This window comes from Heptranchias perlo, chromosome 35, assembly GCF_035084215.1.
Source record: "Heptranchias perlo isolate sHepPer1 chromosome 35, sHepPer1.hap1, whole genome shotgun sequence".
Classification (NCBI taxonomy): Eukaryota; Metazoa; Chordata; class Chondrichthyes; order Hexanchiformes; family Hexanchidae; genus Heptranchias; species Heptranchias perlo.
Genome location: NC_090359.1, coordinates 1,211,778 through 1,226,531, shown reverse-complemented (window position 1 = coordinate 1,226,531; position 14,754 = coordinate 1,211,778).

Below are 14,754 nucleotides of genomic sequence, written 5' to 3'. Positions count from 1 at the left end.
TAATAGCGTAAGATTTTATCTAAAAATACAAGAACTTTTCGTGGTTCTTGTCAATTTTTGTTGGTTTTCATCTAATGAACTTATTTCAGTCAGCTAGATCTTTCTTCTTCAGAGCAAAAAGATTTTATCTTCAAATACAAGAACTTTTCATGGTTTTGTTGGTTTTCAGCAAATGAACAGATTTCAGCGAGCTGGAAGTTTTTTCCTTAATAGAGTAAGATTTTATCTTAAAATACAAGAACTTTTCGTGGTTCTTGTCAATATTTGTTGGTTTTCATCCAATGAACTTATTTCAGTCAGCTGGATCTTTCTTCTTCAAAGCAAAAAGATTTTATCTTCAAATACAAGAACTTTTCGTGGTTTTGATGGTTTTCAGCAAATGAACATATTTCAGCGAGCTGGAAGTTTTTTCCTTAATAGAGTAAGATTTTATCTTAAAATACAAGAACTTTTCGTGGTTCTTGTCAATTTTTGTTGGTTTTCATCTGATGAACTTATTTCAGTCAGCTGGATCTTTCTTCTTCAAAGCAACAAGATTTTATCTTCAAATACAAGAACTTTCGTGGTTTTGTTGGTTTTCAGCAAATGAACATATTTCAGCGAGCTGGAAGTTTTTTCCTTAATAGAGTAAGATTTTATCTTAAAATACAAGAACTTTTCGTGGTTCTTGTCAATTTTTGTTGGTTTTCATCTGATGAACTTATTTCAGTCAGCTAGATCTTTCTTCTTCAAAGAAAAAAGATTTTATCTTCAAATACAAGAACTTTTCGTGGTTTTGTTGGTTTTCAGCAAATGAACATATTTCAGCGAGCTGGGAGTTTTTTCCTTAATAGCGTAAGATTTTATCTTAAAATACAAGAACTTTTCGTGGTTCTTGTCAATTTTTGTTGGTTTTCATCTAATGAACTTATTTCAGTAAGCTAGATCTTTCTTCTTCAAAGCAAAAAGATTTTATCTTGAAATACAAGAACTTTTCGTTGTTTTGATGGTTTTCAGCAAATGAACATATTTCAGCGAGCTGGAAGTTTTTTCCTGAATAGAGTAAGATTTTATCTTAAAATACAAGAACTTTTCGTGGTTTTTGTCAATTTTTGTTGGTTTTCATCTAATGAACTTATTTCAGTCAGCTAGATCTTTCTTCTTCAAAGCAAAAAGATTTTATCTTCAAATACAAGAACTTTTCGTGGTTTTGATGGTTTTCAGCAAATGAACATATTTCAGAGAGCTCGATGTTTTTTCCTTAATAGAGTAAGATTTTATCTTAAAATACAAGAACTTTTCGTGGTTCTTGTCAATTTTTGTTGGTTTTCATCTAATGAACTTATTTCAGTCAGCTAGATCTTTCTTCTTCAAAGCAAAAAGATTTTATCTTCAAATACAAGAACTTTTCGTGGTTTTGATGGTTTTCAGCAAATGAACATATTTCAGCGAGCTGGAAGTTTTTTCCTTAATAGAGTAAGATTTTATCTTAAAATACAAGAACTTTTCGTGTTTCTTGTCAATTTTTGTTGGTTTTCATCTAATGAACTTATTTCAGTCAGCTCGATCATTCTTCTTCAAAGAAAAAAGATTTTATCTTCAAATAGAAGAACTTTTCGTGGTTTTGTTGGTTTTCAGCAAATGAACATATTTCAGCGAGCTGGGAGTTTTTTCTTTAATGGCCTAAGATTTTATCTTAAAATACAAGAACTTTTCGTGGTTCTTGTCAATTTTTGTTCGTTTTCATCTAATGAACTTATTTCAGTCAGCTAGATCTTTCTTCTTCAGAGCAAAAAGATTTCATCTTCAAATACAAGAACTTTTCATGGTTTTGTTGGTTTTCAGCAAATGAACAGATTTCAGCGAGCTGGAAGTTTTTTCCTTAATAGAGTAAGATTTTATCTTAAAATACAAGAACTTTTCGTGGTTCTTGTCAATATTTGTTGGTTTTCATCCAATGAACTTATTTCAGTCAGCTGGATCTTTCTTCTTCAAAGCAAAAAGATTTTATCTTCAAATACAAGAACTTTTCGTGGTTTTGATGGTTTTCAGCAAATGAACATATTTCAGCGAGCTGGAAGTTTTTTCCTTAATAGAGTAAGATTTTATCTTAAAATACAAGAACTTTTCGTGGTTCTTGTCAATTTTTGTTGGTTTTCATCTAATGAACTTATTTCAGTCAGCTGGATCTTTCTTCTTCAAAGCAACAAGATTTTATCTTCAAATACAAGAACTTTCGTGGTTTTGTTGGTTTTCAGCAAATGAACATATTTCAGCGAGCTGGAAGTTTTTTCCTTAATAGAGTAAGATTTTATCTTAAAATACAAGAACTTTTCGTGGTTCTTGTCAATTTTTGTTGGTTTTCATCTGATGAACTTATTTCAGTCAGCTAGATCTTTCTTCTTCAAAGAAAAAAGATTTTATCTTCAAATACAAGAACTTTTCGTGGTTTTGTTGGTTTTCAGCAAATGAACATATTTCAGCGAGCTGGGAGTTTTTTCCTTAATAGCGTAAGATTTTATCTTAAAATACAAGAACTTTTCGTGGTTCTTGTCAATTTTTGTTGGTTTTCATCTAATGAACTTATTTCAGTAAGCTAGATCTTTCTTCTTCAAAGCAAAAAGATTTTATCTTGAAATACAAGAACTTTTCGTTGTTTTGATGGTTTTCAGCAAATGAACATATTTCAGCGAGCTGGAAGTTTTTTCCTGAATAGAGTAAGATTTTATCTTAAAAGACAAGAACTTTTCGTGGTTTTTGTCAATTTTTGTTGGTTTTCATCTAATGAACTTATTTCAGTCAGCTAGATCTTTCTTCTTCAAAGCAAAAAGATTTTATCTTCAAATACAAGAACTTTTCGTGGTTTTGATGGTTTTCAGCAAATGAACATATTTCAGCGAGCTGGAAGTTTTTTCCTTAATAGAGTAAGATTTTATCTTAAAATACAAGAACTTTTCGTGTTTCTTGTCAATTTTTGTTGGTTTTCATCTAATGAACTTATTTCAGTCAGCTCGATCATTCTTCTTCAAAGAAAAAAGATTTTATCTTCAAATAGAAGAACTTTTCGTGGTTTTGTTGGTTTTCAGCAAATGAACATATTTCAGCGAGCTGGGAGTTTTTTCTTTAATGGCCTAAGATTTTATCTTAAAATACAAGAACTTTTCGTGGTTCTTGTCAATTTTTGTTGGTTTTCATCTAATGAACTTATTTCAGTCAGCTAGATCTTTCTTCTTCAAAGCAAAAAGATTTTATCTTCAAATACAAGAACTTTTCGTGGTTTTGATGGTTTTCAGCAAATGAACATATTTCAGAGAGCTGGATGTTTTTTCCTTAATAGAGTAAGATTTTATCTTAAAATACAAGAACTTTTCGTGGTTCTTGTCAATTTTTGTTGGTTTTCATCTAATGAACTTATTTCAGTCAGCTAGATCTTTCTTCTTCAAAGCAAAAAGATTTTATCTTCAAATACAAGAACTTTTCGTGGTTTTGATGGTTTTCAGCAAATGAACATATTTCAGCGAGCTGGGAGTTTTTTCTTTAATAGCGTAAGATTTTATCTTAAAATACAAGAACTTTTCGTGGTTCTTGTCAATTTTTGTTGGTTTTCATCTAATGAACTTATTTCAGTAAGCTAGATCTTTCTTCTTCAAAGCAAAAAGATTTTATCTTCAAATACAAGAACTTTTCGTGGTTTTGATGGTTTTCAGCAAATGAACAGATTTCAGCGAGCTGGAAGTTATTTCCTTCATAGAGTAAGATTCTATCTTAAAATACAAGAACTTTTCGTGGTTCGTGTCAATTTTTGTTGGTTTTCATCTAATGAACTTATTTCAGTCAGCTAGATCTTTCTTCTTCAAAGCAAAAAGATTTTATCTTCAAATACAAGAACTTTTCGTGGTTTTGATGGTTTTCAGCAAATGAACATATTTCAGAGAGCTGGATGTTTTTTCCTTAATAGAGTAAGATTTTATCTTAAAATACAAGAACTTTTCGTGGTTCTTGTCAATTTTTGTTGGTTTTCATCTAATGAACTTATTTCAGTCAGCTAGATCTTTCTTCTTCAAAGCAAAAAGATTTTATCTTCAAATACAAGAACTTTTTGTGGTTTTGATGGTTTTCAGCAAATGAACATATTTCAGCGAGCTGGAAGTTTTTTCTTTAATAGCGTAAGATTTTATCTTAAAATACAAGAACTTTTCGTGGTTCTTGTCAATTTTTGTTGGTTTTCATCTAATGAACTTATTTCAGTCAGCTAGATCTTTCTTCTTCAGAGCAAAAAGATTTTATCTTCAAATACAAGAACTTTTCATGGTTTTGTTGGTTTTCAGCAAATGAACAGATTTCAGCGAGCTGGAAGTTTTTTCCTTAATAGAGTAAGATTTTATCTTAAAATACAAGAACTTTTCGTGGTTCTTGTCAATATTTGTTGGTTTTCATCCAATGAACTTATTTCAGTCAGCTGGATCTTTCTTCTTCAAAGCAAAAAGATTTTATCTTCAAATACAAGAACTTTTCGTGGTTTTGATGGTTTTCAGCAAATGAACATATTTCAGCGAGCTGGAAGTTTTTTCCTTAATAGAGTAAGATTTTATCTTAAAATACAAGAACTTTTCGTGGTTCTTGTCAATTTTTGTTGGTTTTCATCTAATGAACTTATTTCAGTCAGCTGGATCTTTCTTCTTCAAAGGAACAAGATTTTATCTTCAAATACAAGAACTTTCGTGGTTTTGTTGGTTTTCAGCAAATGAACATATTTCAGCGAGCTGGAAGTTTTTTCCTTAATAGAGTAAGATTTTATCTTAAAATACAAGAACTTTTCGTGGTTCTTGTCAATTTTTGTTGGTTTTCATCTGATGAACTTATTTCAGTCAGCTAGATCTTTCTTCTTCAAAGAAAAAAGATTTTATCTTCAAATACAAGAACTTTTCGTGGTTTTGTTGGTTTTCAGCAAATGAACATATTTCAGCGAGCTGGGAGTTTTTTCCTTAATAGCGTAAGATTTTATCTTAAAATACAAGAACTTTTTGTGGTTCTTGTCAATTTTTGTTGGTTTTCATCTAATGAACTTATTTCAGTAAGCTAGATCTTTCTTCTTCAAAGCAAAAAGATTTTATCTTGAAATACAAGAACTTTTCGTTGTTTTGATGGTTTTCAGCAAATGAACATATTTCAGCGAGCTGGAAGTTTTTTCCTGAATAGAGTAAGATTTTATCTTAAAATACAAGAACTTTTCGTGGTTTTTGTCAATTTTTGTTGGTTTTCATCTAATGAACTTATTTCAGTCAGCTAGATCTTTCTTCTTCAAAGCAAAAAGATTTTATCTTCAAATACAAGAACTTTTCGTGGTTTTGATGGTTTTCAGCAAATGAACAGATTTCAGCGAGCTGGAAGTTATTTCCTTAATAGAGTAAGATTCTATCTTAAAATACAAGAACTTTTCGTGGTTCTTGTCAATTTTTGTTGGTTTTCATCTAATGAACTTATTTCAGTCAGCTAGATCTTTCTTCTTCAAAGCAAAAAGATTTTATCTTCAAATACAAGAACTTTTCGTGGTTTTGATGGTTTTCAGCAAATGAACATATTTCAGAGAGCTCGATGTTTTTTCCTTAATAGAGTAAGATTTTATCTTAAAATACAAGAACTTTTCGTGGTTCTTGTCAATTTTTGTTGGTTTTCATCTAATGGACTTATTTCAGTCAGCTAGATCTTTCTTCTTCAAAGCAAAAAGATTTTATCTTCAAATACAAGAACTTTTCGTGGTTTTGATGGTTTTCAGCAAATGAACATATTTCAGCGAGCTGGAAGTTTTTTCCTTAATAGAGTAAGATTTTATCTTAAAATACAAGAACTTTTCGTGTTTCTTGTCAATTTTTGTTGGTTTTCATCTAATGAACTTATTTCAGTCAGCTCGATCATTCTTCTTCAAAGAAAAAAGATTTTATCTTCAAATACAAGAACTTTTCGTGGTTTTGATGGTTTTCAGCAAATGAACATATTTCAGCGAGCTGGGAGTTTTTTCTTTAATAGCGTAAGATTTTATCTTAAAATACAAGAACTTTTCGTGGTTCTTGTCAATTTTTGTTGGTTTTCATCTAATGAACTTATTTCAGTCAGCTAGATCTTTCTTCTTCAAAGCAAAAAGATTTTATCTTCAAATACAAGAACTTTTCGTGGTTTTGATGGTTTTCAGCAAATGAACATATTTCAGAGAGCTGGATGTTTTTTCCTTAATAGAGTAAGATTTTATCTTAAAATACAAGAACTTTTCGTGGTTCTTGTCAATTTTTGTTGGTTTTCATCTAATGAACTTATTTCAGTCAGCTGGATCTTTCTTCTTCAAAGCAAAAAGATTTTATCTTCAAATACAAGAACTTTTCGTGGTTTTGATGGTTTTCAGCAAATGAACATATTTCAGCGAGCTGGAAGTTTTTTCTTTAATAGCGTAAGATTTTATCTTAAAATACAAGAACTTTTCGTGGTTCTTGTCAATTTTTGTTGGTTTTCATCTAATGAACTTATTTCAGTCAGCTAGATCTTTCTTCTTCAAAGCAAAAAGATTTTATCTTCAAATACAAGAACTTTTCGTGGTTTTGATGGTTTTCAGCAAATGAACATATTTCAGCGAGCTGGAAGTTTTTTCCTGAATAGAGTAAGATTTTATCTTAAAATACAAGAACTTTTCGTGGTTCTTGTCAATTTTTGTTGGTTTTCATCTAATGAACTTATTTCAGTCAGCGAGATCTTTCTTCTTCAAAGCAAAAAGATTTTATCTTCAAATACAAGAACTTTTCGTGGTTTTGATGGTTTTCAGCAAATGAACAGATTTCAGCGAGCTGGAAGTTTTTTCTTTAATTGCCTAAGATTTTATCTTAAAATACAAGAACTTTTCGTGGTTCTTGTCAATTTTTGTTGGTTTTCATCTAATGAACTTATTTCAGTCAGCTAGATCTTTCTTCTTCAGAGCAAAAAGATTTTATCTTCAAATACAAGCACTTTTCATGGTTTTGTTGGTTTTCAGCAAATGAACAGATTTCAGCGAGCTGGAAGTTTTTTCCTTCATAGAGTAAGATTTTATCTTAAAATACAAGAACTTTTCGTGGTTCTTGTCAATATTTGTTGGTTTTCATCTAATGAACTTATTTCAGTCAGCTGGATCTTTCTTCTTCAAAGCAAAAAGATTTTATCTTCAAATACAAGAACTTTTCGTGGTTTTGATGGTTTTCAGCAAATGAACATATTTCAGCGAGCTGGAAGTTTTTTCCTTAATAGAGTAAGATTTTATCTTAAAATACAAGAACTTTTCGTGGTTCTTGTCAATTTTTGTTGGTTTTCATCTAATGAACTTATTTCAGTCAGCTGGATCTTTGTTCATCAAAGCAAAAAGATTTTATCTTCAAATACAAGACCTTTTGGTGGTTTTGTTGGTTTTCAGCAAATGAACATATTTCAGCGAGCTGGAAGTTATTTCCTTAATAGAGTAAGATTTTATCTTAAAATACAAGAACTTTTCGTGGTTCTTGTCAATTTTTGTTGGTTTTCATCTGATGAACTTATTTCAGTCAGCTAGATCTTTCTTCTTCAAAGAAAAAAGATTTTATCTTCAAATACAAGAACTTTTCGTGGTTTTGTTGGTTTTCAGCAAATGAACATATTTCAGCGAGCTGGAAGTTTTTTCTTTAATAGCGTAAGATTTTATCTTAAAATACAAGAACTTTTCGTGGTTCTTGTCAATTTTTGTTGGTTTTCATCTAGTGAACTTATTTCAGTAAGCTAGATCTTTCTTCTGCAAAGCAAAAAGATTTTATCTTCAAATACAAGAACTTTTCGTGGTTTTGATGGTTTTCAGCAAATGAACATATTTCAGCGAGCTGGAAGTTTTTTCCTGAATAGAGTAAGATTTTATCTTAAAATACAAGAACTTTTCGTGGTTCTTGTCAATTTTTGTTGGTTTTCATCTAATGAACTTATTTCAGTCAGCGAGATCTTTCTTCTTCAAAGCAAAAAGATTTTATCTTCAAATACAAGAACTTTTCGTGGTTTTGATGGTTTTCAGCAAATGAACAGATTTCAGTGAGCTGGAAGTTATTTCCTTAATAGAGTAAGATTCTATCTTAAAATACAAGAACTTTTCGTGGTTCTTGTCAATTTTTGTTGGTTTTCCTCTAATGAACTTATTTCAGTCAGCTAGATCTTTCTTCTTCAAAGCAAAAAGATTTTATCTTCAAATACAAGAACTTTTCGTGGTTCTTGTCAATTTTTGTTGGTTTTCATCTAATGAACTTATTTCAGTCAGCTCGATCTTTCTTCTTCAAAGCAAAAAGATTTTATCTTCAAATACAAGAACTTTTCGTGGTTTTGATGGTTTTCAGCAAATGAACATATTTCAGCGAGCTGGAAGTTTTTTCCTTAATAGAGTAAGATTTTATCTTAAAATACAAGAACTTTTCGTGGTTCTTGTCAATTTTTGTTGGTTTTCATCTAATGAACTTATTTCAGTCAGCTCGAACTTTCTTCTTCAAAGCAAAAAGATTTTATCTTCAAATACAAGAACTTTTCGTGGTTCTTGTCAATTTTTGTTGGTTTTCATCTAATGAACTTATTTCAGTCAGCTAGATCTTTCTTCTTCAAAGCAAAAAGATTTTATCTTCAAATACAAGAACTTTTCGTGGTTTTGATGGTTTTCAGCAAATGAACATATTTCAGAGAGCTGGATGTTTTTTCCTTAATAGAGTAAGATTTTATCTTAAAATACAAGAACTTTTCGTGGTTCTTGTCAATTTTTGTTGGTTTTCATCTAATGAACTTATTTCAGTCAGCTGGATCTTTCTTCTTCAAAGCAAAAAGATTTTATCTTCAAATACAAGAACTTTTCGTGGTTTTGATGGTTTTCAGCAAATGAACATATTTCAGCGAGCTGGAAGTTTTTTCCTTAATAGAGTAAGATTTTATCTTAAAATACAAGAACTTTTCGTGTTTCTTGTCAATTTTTGTTGGTTTTCATCTACTGAACTTATTTCAGTCAGCTAGATCATTCTTCTTCAAAGAAAAAAGATTTTATCTTCAAATACAAGAACTTTTCGTGGTTCTTGTCAATTTTTGTTGGTTTTCATCTAATGAACTTATTTCAGTCAGCTAGATCTTTCTTCTTCAGAGCAAAAAGATTTTATCTTCAAATACAAGAACTTTTCGTGGTTTTGATGGTTTTCAGCAAATGAACATATTTCAGCGAGCTGGGAGTTTTTTCTTTAATAGCGTAAGATTTTATCTTAAAATACAAGAACTTTTCGTGGTTCTTGTCAATTTTTGTTGGTTTTCATCTAATGAACTTATTTCAGTCAGCTCGATCTTTCTTCTTCAAAGCAAAAAGATTTTATCTTCAAATACAAGAACTTTTCGTGGTTTTGATGGTTTTCAGCAAATGAACATATTTCAGAGAGCTGGATGTTTTTTCCTTAATAGAGTAAGATTTTATCTTAAAATACAAGAACTTTTCGTGGTTCTTGTCAATTTTTGTTGGTTTTCATCTAATGAACTTATTTCAGTCAGCTGGATCTTTCTTCTTCAAAGCAAAAAGATTTTATCTTCAAATACAAGAACTTTTCGTGGTTTTGATGGTTTTCAGCAAATGAACATATTTCAGCGAGCTGGAAGTTTTTTCTTTAATAGCGTAAGATTTTATCTTAAAATACAAGAACTTTTCGTGGTTCTTGTCAATTTTTGTTGGTTTTCATCTAATGAACTTATTTCAGTCAGCTAGATCTTTCTTCTTCAAAGCAAAAAGATTTTATCTTCAAATACAAGAACTTTTCGTGGTTTTGATGGTTTTCAGCAAATGAACATATTTCAGCGAGCTGGAAGTTTTTTCCTGAATAGAGTAAGATTTTATCTTAAAATACAAGAACTTTTCGTGGTTCTTGTCAATTTTTGTTGGTTTTCATCTAATGAACTTATTTCAGTCAGCGAGATCTTTCTTCTTCAAAGCAAAAAGATTTTATCTTCAAATACAAGAACTTTTCGTGGTTTTGATGGTTTTCAGCAAATGAACAGATTTCAGCGAGCTGGAAGTTATTTCCTTCATAGAGTAAGATTTTATCTTAAAATACAAGAACTTTTCGTGGTTCGTGTCAATTTTTGTTGGTTTTCATCTAATGAACTTATTTCAGTCAGCTAGATCTTTCTTCTTCAGAGCAAAAAGATTTTATCTTCAAATACAAGCACTTTTCATGGTTTTGTTGGTTTTCAGCAAATGAACAGATTTCAGCGAGCTGGAAGTTTTTTCCTTAATAGAGTAAGATTTTATCTTAAAATACAAGAACTTTTCGTGGTTCTTGTCAATATTTGTTGGTTTTCATCTAATGAACTTATTTCAGTCAGCTGGATCTTTCTTCTTCAAAGCAAAAAGATTTTATCTTCAAATACAAGAACTTTTCGTGGTTTTGATGGTTTTCAGCAAATGAACATATTTCAGCGAGCTGGAAGTTTTTTCCTTAATAGAGTAAGATTTTATCTTAAAATACAAGAACTTTTCGTGGTTCTTGTCAATTTTTGTTGGTTTTCATCTAATGAACTTATTTCAGTCAGCTGGATCTTTGTTCATCAAAGCAAAAAGATTTTATCTTCAAATACAAGACCTTTTGGTGGTTTTGTTGGTTTTCAGCAAATGAACATATTTCAGCGAGCTGGAAGTTATTTCCTTAATAGAGTAAGATTTTATCTTAAAATACAAGAACTTTTCGTGGTTCTTGTCAATTTTTGTTGGTTTTCATCTGATGAACTTATTTCAGTCAGCTAGATCTTTCTTCTTCAAAGAAAAAAGATTTTATCTTCAAATACAAGAACTTTTCGTGGTTTTGTTGGTTTTCAGCAAATGAACATATTTCAGCGAGCTGGAAGTTTTTTCTTTAATAGCGTAAGATTTTATCTTAAAATACAAGAACTTTTCGTGGTTCTTGTCAATTTTTGTTGGTTTTCATCTAATGAACTTATTTCAGTAAGCTAGATCTTTCTTCTGCAAAGCAAAAAGATTTTATCTTCAAATACAAGAACTTTTCGTGGTTTTGATGGTTTTCAGCAAATGAACATATTTCAGCGAGCTGGAAGTTTTTTCCTGAATAGAGTAAGATTTTATCTTAAAATACAAGAACTTTTCGTGGTTCTTGTCAATTTTTGTTGGTTTTCATCTAATGAACTTATTTCAGTCAGCGAGATCTTTCTTCTTCAAAGCAAAAAGATTTTATCTTCAAATACAAGAACTTTTCGTGGTTTTGATGGTTTTCAGCAAATGAACAGATTTCAGTGAGCTGGAAGTTATTTCCTTAATAGAGTAAGATTCTATCTTAAAATACAAGAACTTTTCGTGGTTCTTGTCAATTTTTGTTGGTTTTCCTCTAATGAACTTATTTCAGTCAGCTAGATCTTTCTTCTTCAAAGCAAAAAGATTTTATCTTCAAATACAAGAACTTTTCGTGGTTCTTGTCAATTTTTGTTGGTTTTCATCTAATGAACTTATTTCAGTCAGCTAGATCTTTCTTCTTCAAAGCAAAAAGATTTTATCTTCAAATACAAGAACTTTTCGTGGTTTTGATGGTTTTCAGCAAATGAACATATTTCAGCGAGCTGGAAGTTTTTTCCTTAATAGAGTAAGATTTTATCTTAAAATACAAGAACTTTTCGTGGTTCTTGTCAATTTTTGTTGGTTTTCATCTAATGAACTTATTTCAGTCAGCTCGATCTTTCTTCTTCAAAGCAAAAAGATTTTATCTTCAAATACAAGAACTTTTCGTGGTTCTTGTCAATTTTTGTTGGTTTTCATCTAATGAACTTATTTCAGTCAGCTAGATCTTTCTTCTTCAAAGCAAAAAGATTTTATCTTCAAATACAAGAACTTTTCGTGGTTTTGATGGTTTTCAGCAAATGAACATATTTCAGAGAGCTGGATGTTTTTTCCTTAATAGAGTAAGATTTTATCTTAAAATACAAGAACTTTTCGTGGTTCTTGTCAATTTTTGTTGGTTTTCATCCAATGAACTTATTTCAGTCAGCTGGATCTTTCTTCTTCAAAGCAAAAAGATTTTATCTTCAAATACAAGAACTTTTCGTGGTTTTGATGGTTTTCAGCAAATGAACATATTTCAGCGAGCTGGAAGTTTTTTCCTTAATAGAGTAAGATTTTATCTTAAAATACAAGAACTTTTCGTGTTTCTTGTCAATTTTTGTTGGTTTTCATCTACTGAACTTATTTCAGTCAGCTAGATCATTCTTCTTCAAAGAAAAAAGATTTTATCTTCAAATACAAGAACTTTTCGTGGTTCTTGTCAATTTTTGTTGGTTTTCATCTAATGAACTTATTTCAGTCAGCTAGATCTTTCTTCTTCAGAGCAAAAAGATTTTATCTTCAAATACAAGAACTTTTCGTGGTTTTGATGGTTTTCAGCAAATGAACATATTTCAGCGAGCTGGGAGTTTTTTCTTTAATAGCGTAAGATTTTATCTTAAAATACAAGAACTTTTCGTGGTTCTTGTCAATTTTTGTTGGTTTTCATCTAATGAACTTATTTCAGTCAGCTAGATCTTTCTTCTTCAAAGCAAAAAGATTTTATCTTCAAATACAAGAACTTTTCGTGGTTTTGATGGTTTTCAGCAAATGAACATATTTCAGAGAGCTGGATGTTTTTTCCTTAATAGAGTAAGATTTTATCTTAAAATACAAGAACTTTTCGTGGTTCTTGTCAATTTTTGTTGGTTTTCATCTAATGAACTTATTTCAGTCAGCTGGATCTTTCTTCTTCAAAGCAAAAAGATTTTATCTTCAAATACAAGAACTTTTCGTGGTTTTGATGGTTTTCAGCAAATGAACATATTTCAGCGAGCTGGAAGTTTTTTCTTTAATAGCGTAAGATTTTATCTTAAAATACAAGAACTTTTCGTGGTTCTTGTCAATTTTTGTTGGTTTTCATCTAATGAACTTATTTCAGTCAGCTAGATCTTTCTTCTTCAAAGCAAAAAGATTTTATCTTCAAATACAAGAACTTTTCGTGGTTTTGATGGTTTTCAGCAAATGAACATATTTCAGCGAGCTGGAAGTTTTTTCCTGAATAGAGTAAGATTTTATCTTAAAATACAAGAACTTTTCGTGGTTCTTGTCAATTTTTGTTGGTTTTCATCTAATGAACTTATTTCAGTCAGCGAGATCTTTCTTCTTCAAAGCAAAAAGATTTTATCTTCAAATACAAGAACTTTTCGTGGTTTTGATGGTTTTCAGCAAATGAACAGATTTCAGCGAGCTGGAAGTTTTTTCTTTAATTGCCTAAGATTTTATCTTAAAATACAAGAACTTTTCGTGGTTCTTGTCAATTTTTGTTGGTTTTCATCTAATGAACTTATTTCAGTCAGCTAGATCTTTCTTCTTCAGAGCAAAAAGATTTTATCTTCAAATACAAGCACTTTTCATGGTTTTGTTGGTTTTCAGCAAATGAACAGATTTCAGCGAGCTGGAAGTTTTTTCCTTAATAGAGTAAGATTTTATCTTAAAATACAAGAACTTTTCGTGGTTCTTGTCAATATTTGTTGGTTTTCATCTAATGAACTTATTTCAGTCAGCTGGATCTTTCTTCTTCAAAGCAAAAAGATTTTATCTTCAAATACAAGAACTTTTCGTGGTTTTGATGGTTTTCAGCAAATGAACATATTTCAGCGAGCTGGAAGTTTTTTCCTTAATAGAGTAAGATTTTATCTTAAAATACAAGAACTTTTCGTGGTTCTTGTCAATTTTTGTTGGTTTTCATCTAATGAACTTATTTCAGTCAGCTGGATCTTTGTTCATCAAAGCAAAAAGATTTTATCTTCAAATACAAGACCTTTTGGTGGTTTTGTTGGTTTTCAGCAAATGAACATATTTCAGCGAGCTGGAAGTTATTTCCTTAATAGAGTAAGATTTTATCTTAAAATACAAGAACTTTTCGTGGTTCTTGTCAATTTTTGTTGGTTTTCATCTGATGAACTTATTTCAGTCAGCTAGATCTTTCTTCTTCAAAGAAAAAAGATTTTATCTTCAAATACAAGAACTTTTCGTGGTTTTGTTGGTTTTCAGCAAATGAACATATTTCAGCGAGCTGGAAGTTTTTTCTTTAATAGCGTAAGATTTTATCTTAAAATACAAGAACTTTTCGTGGTTCTTGTCAATTTTTGTTGGTTTTCATCTAATGAACTTATTTCAGTCAGCTAGATCTTTCTTCTTCAAAGCAAAAAGATTTTATCTTCAAATACAAGAACTTTTCGTGGTTTTGATGGTTTTCAGCAAATGAACATATTTCAGCGAGCTGGAAGTTTTTTCCTGAATAGAGTAAGATTTTATCTTAAAATACAAGAACTTTTCGTGGTTCTTGTCAATTTTTGTTGGTTTTCATCTAATGAACTTATTTCAGTCAGCGAGATCTTTCTTCTTCAAAGCAAAAAGATTTTATCTTCAAATACAAGAACTTTTCGTGGTTTTGATGGTTTTCAGCAAATGAACAGATTTCAGTGAGCTGGAAGTTATTTCCTTAATAGAGTAAGATTCTATCTTAAAATACAAGAACTTTTCGTGGTTCTTGTCAATTTTTGTTGGTTTTCCTCTAATGAACTTATTTCAGTCAGCTAGATCTTTCTTCTTCAAAGCAAAAAGATTTTATCTTCAAATACAAGAACTTTTCGTGGTTTTGATGGTTTTCAGCAAATGAACATATTTCAGAGAGCTGGATGTTTTTTCCTTAATAGAGTAAGATTTTATCTTAAAAT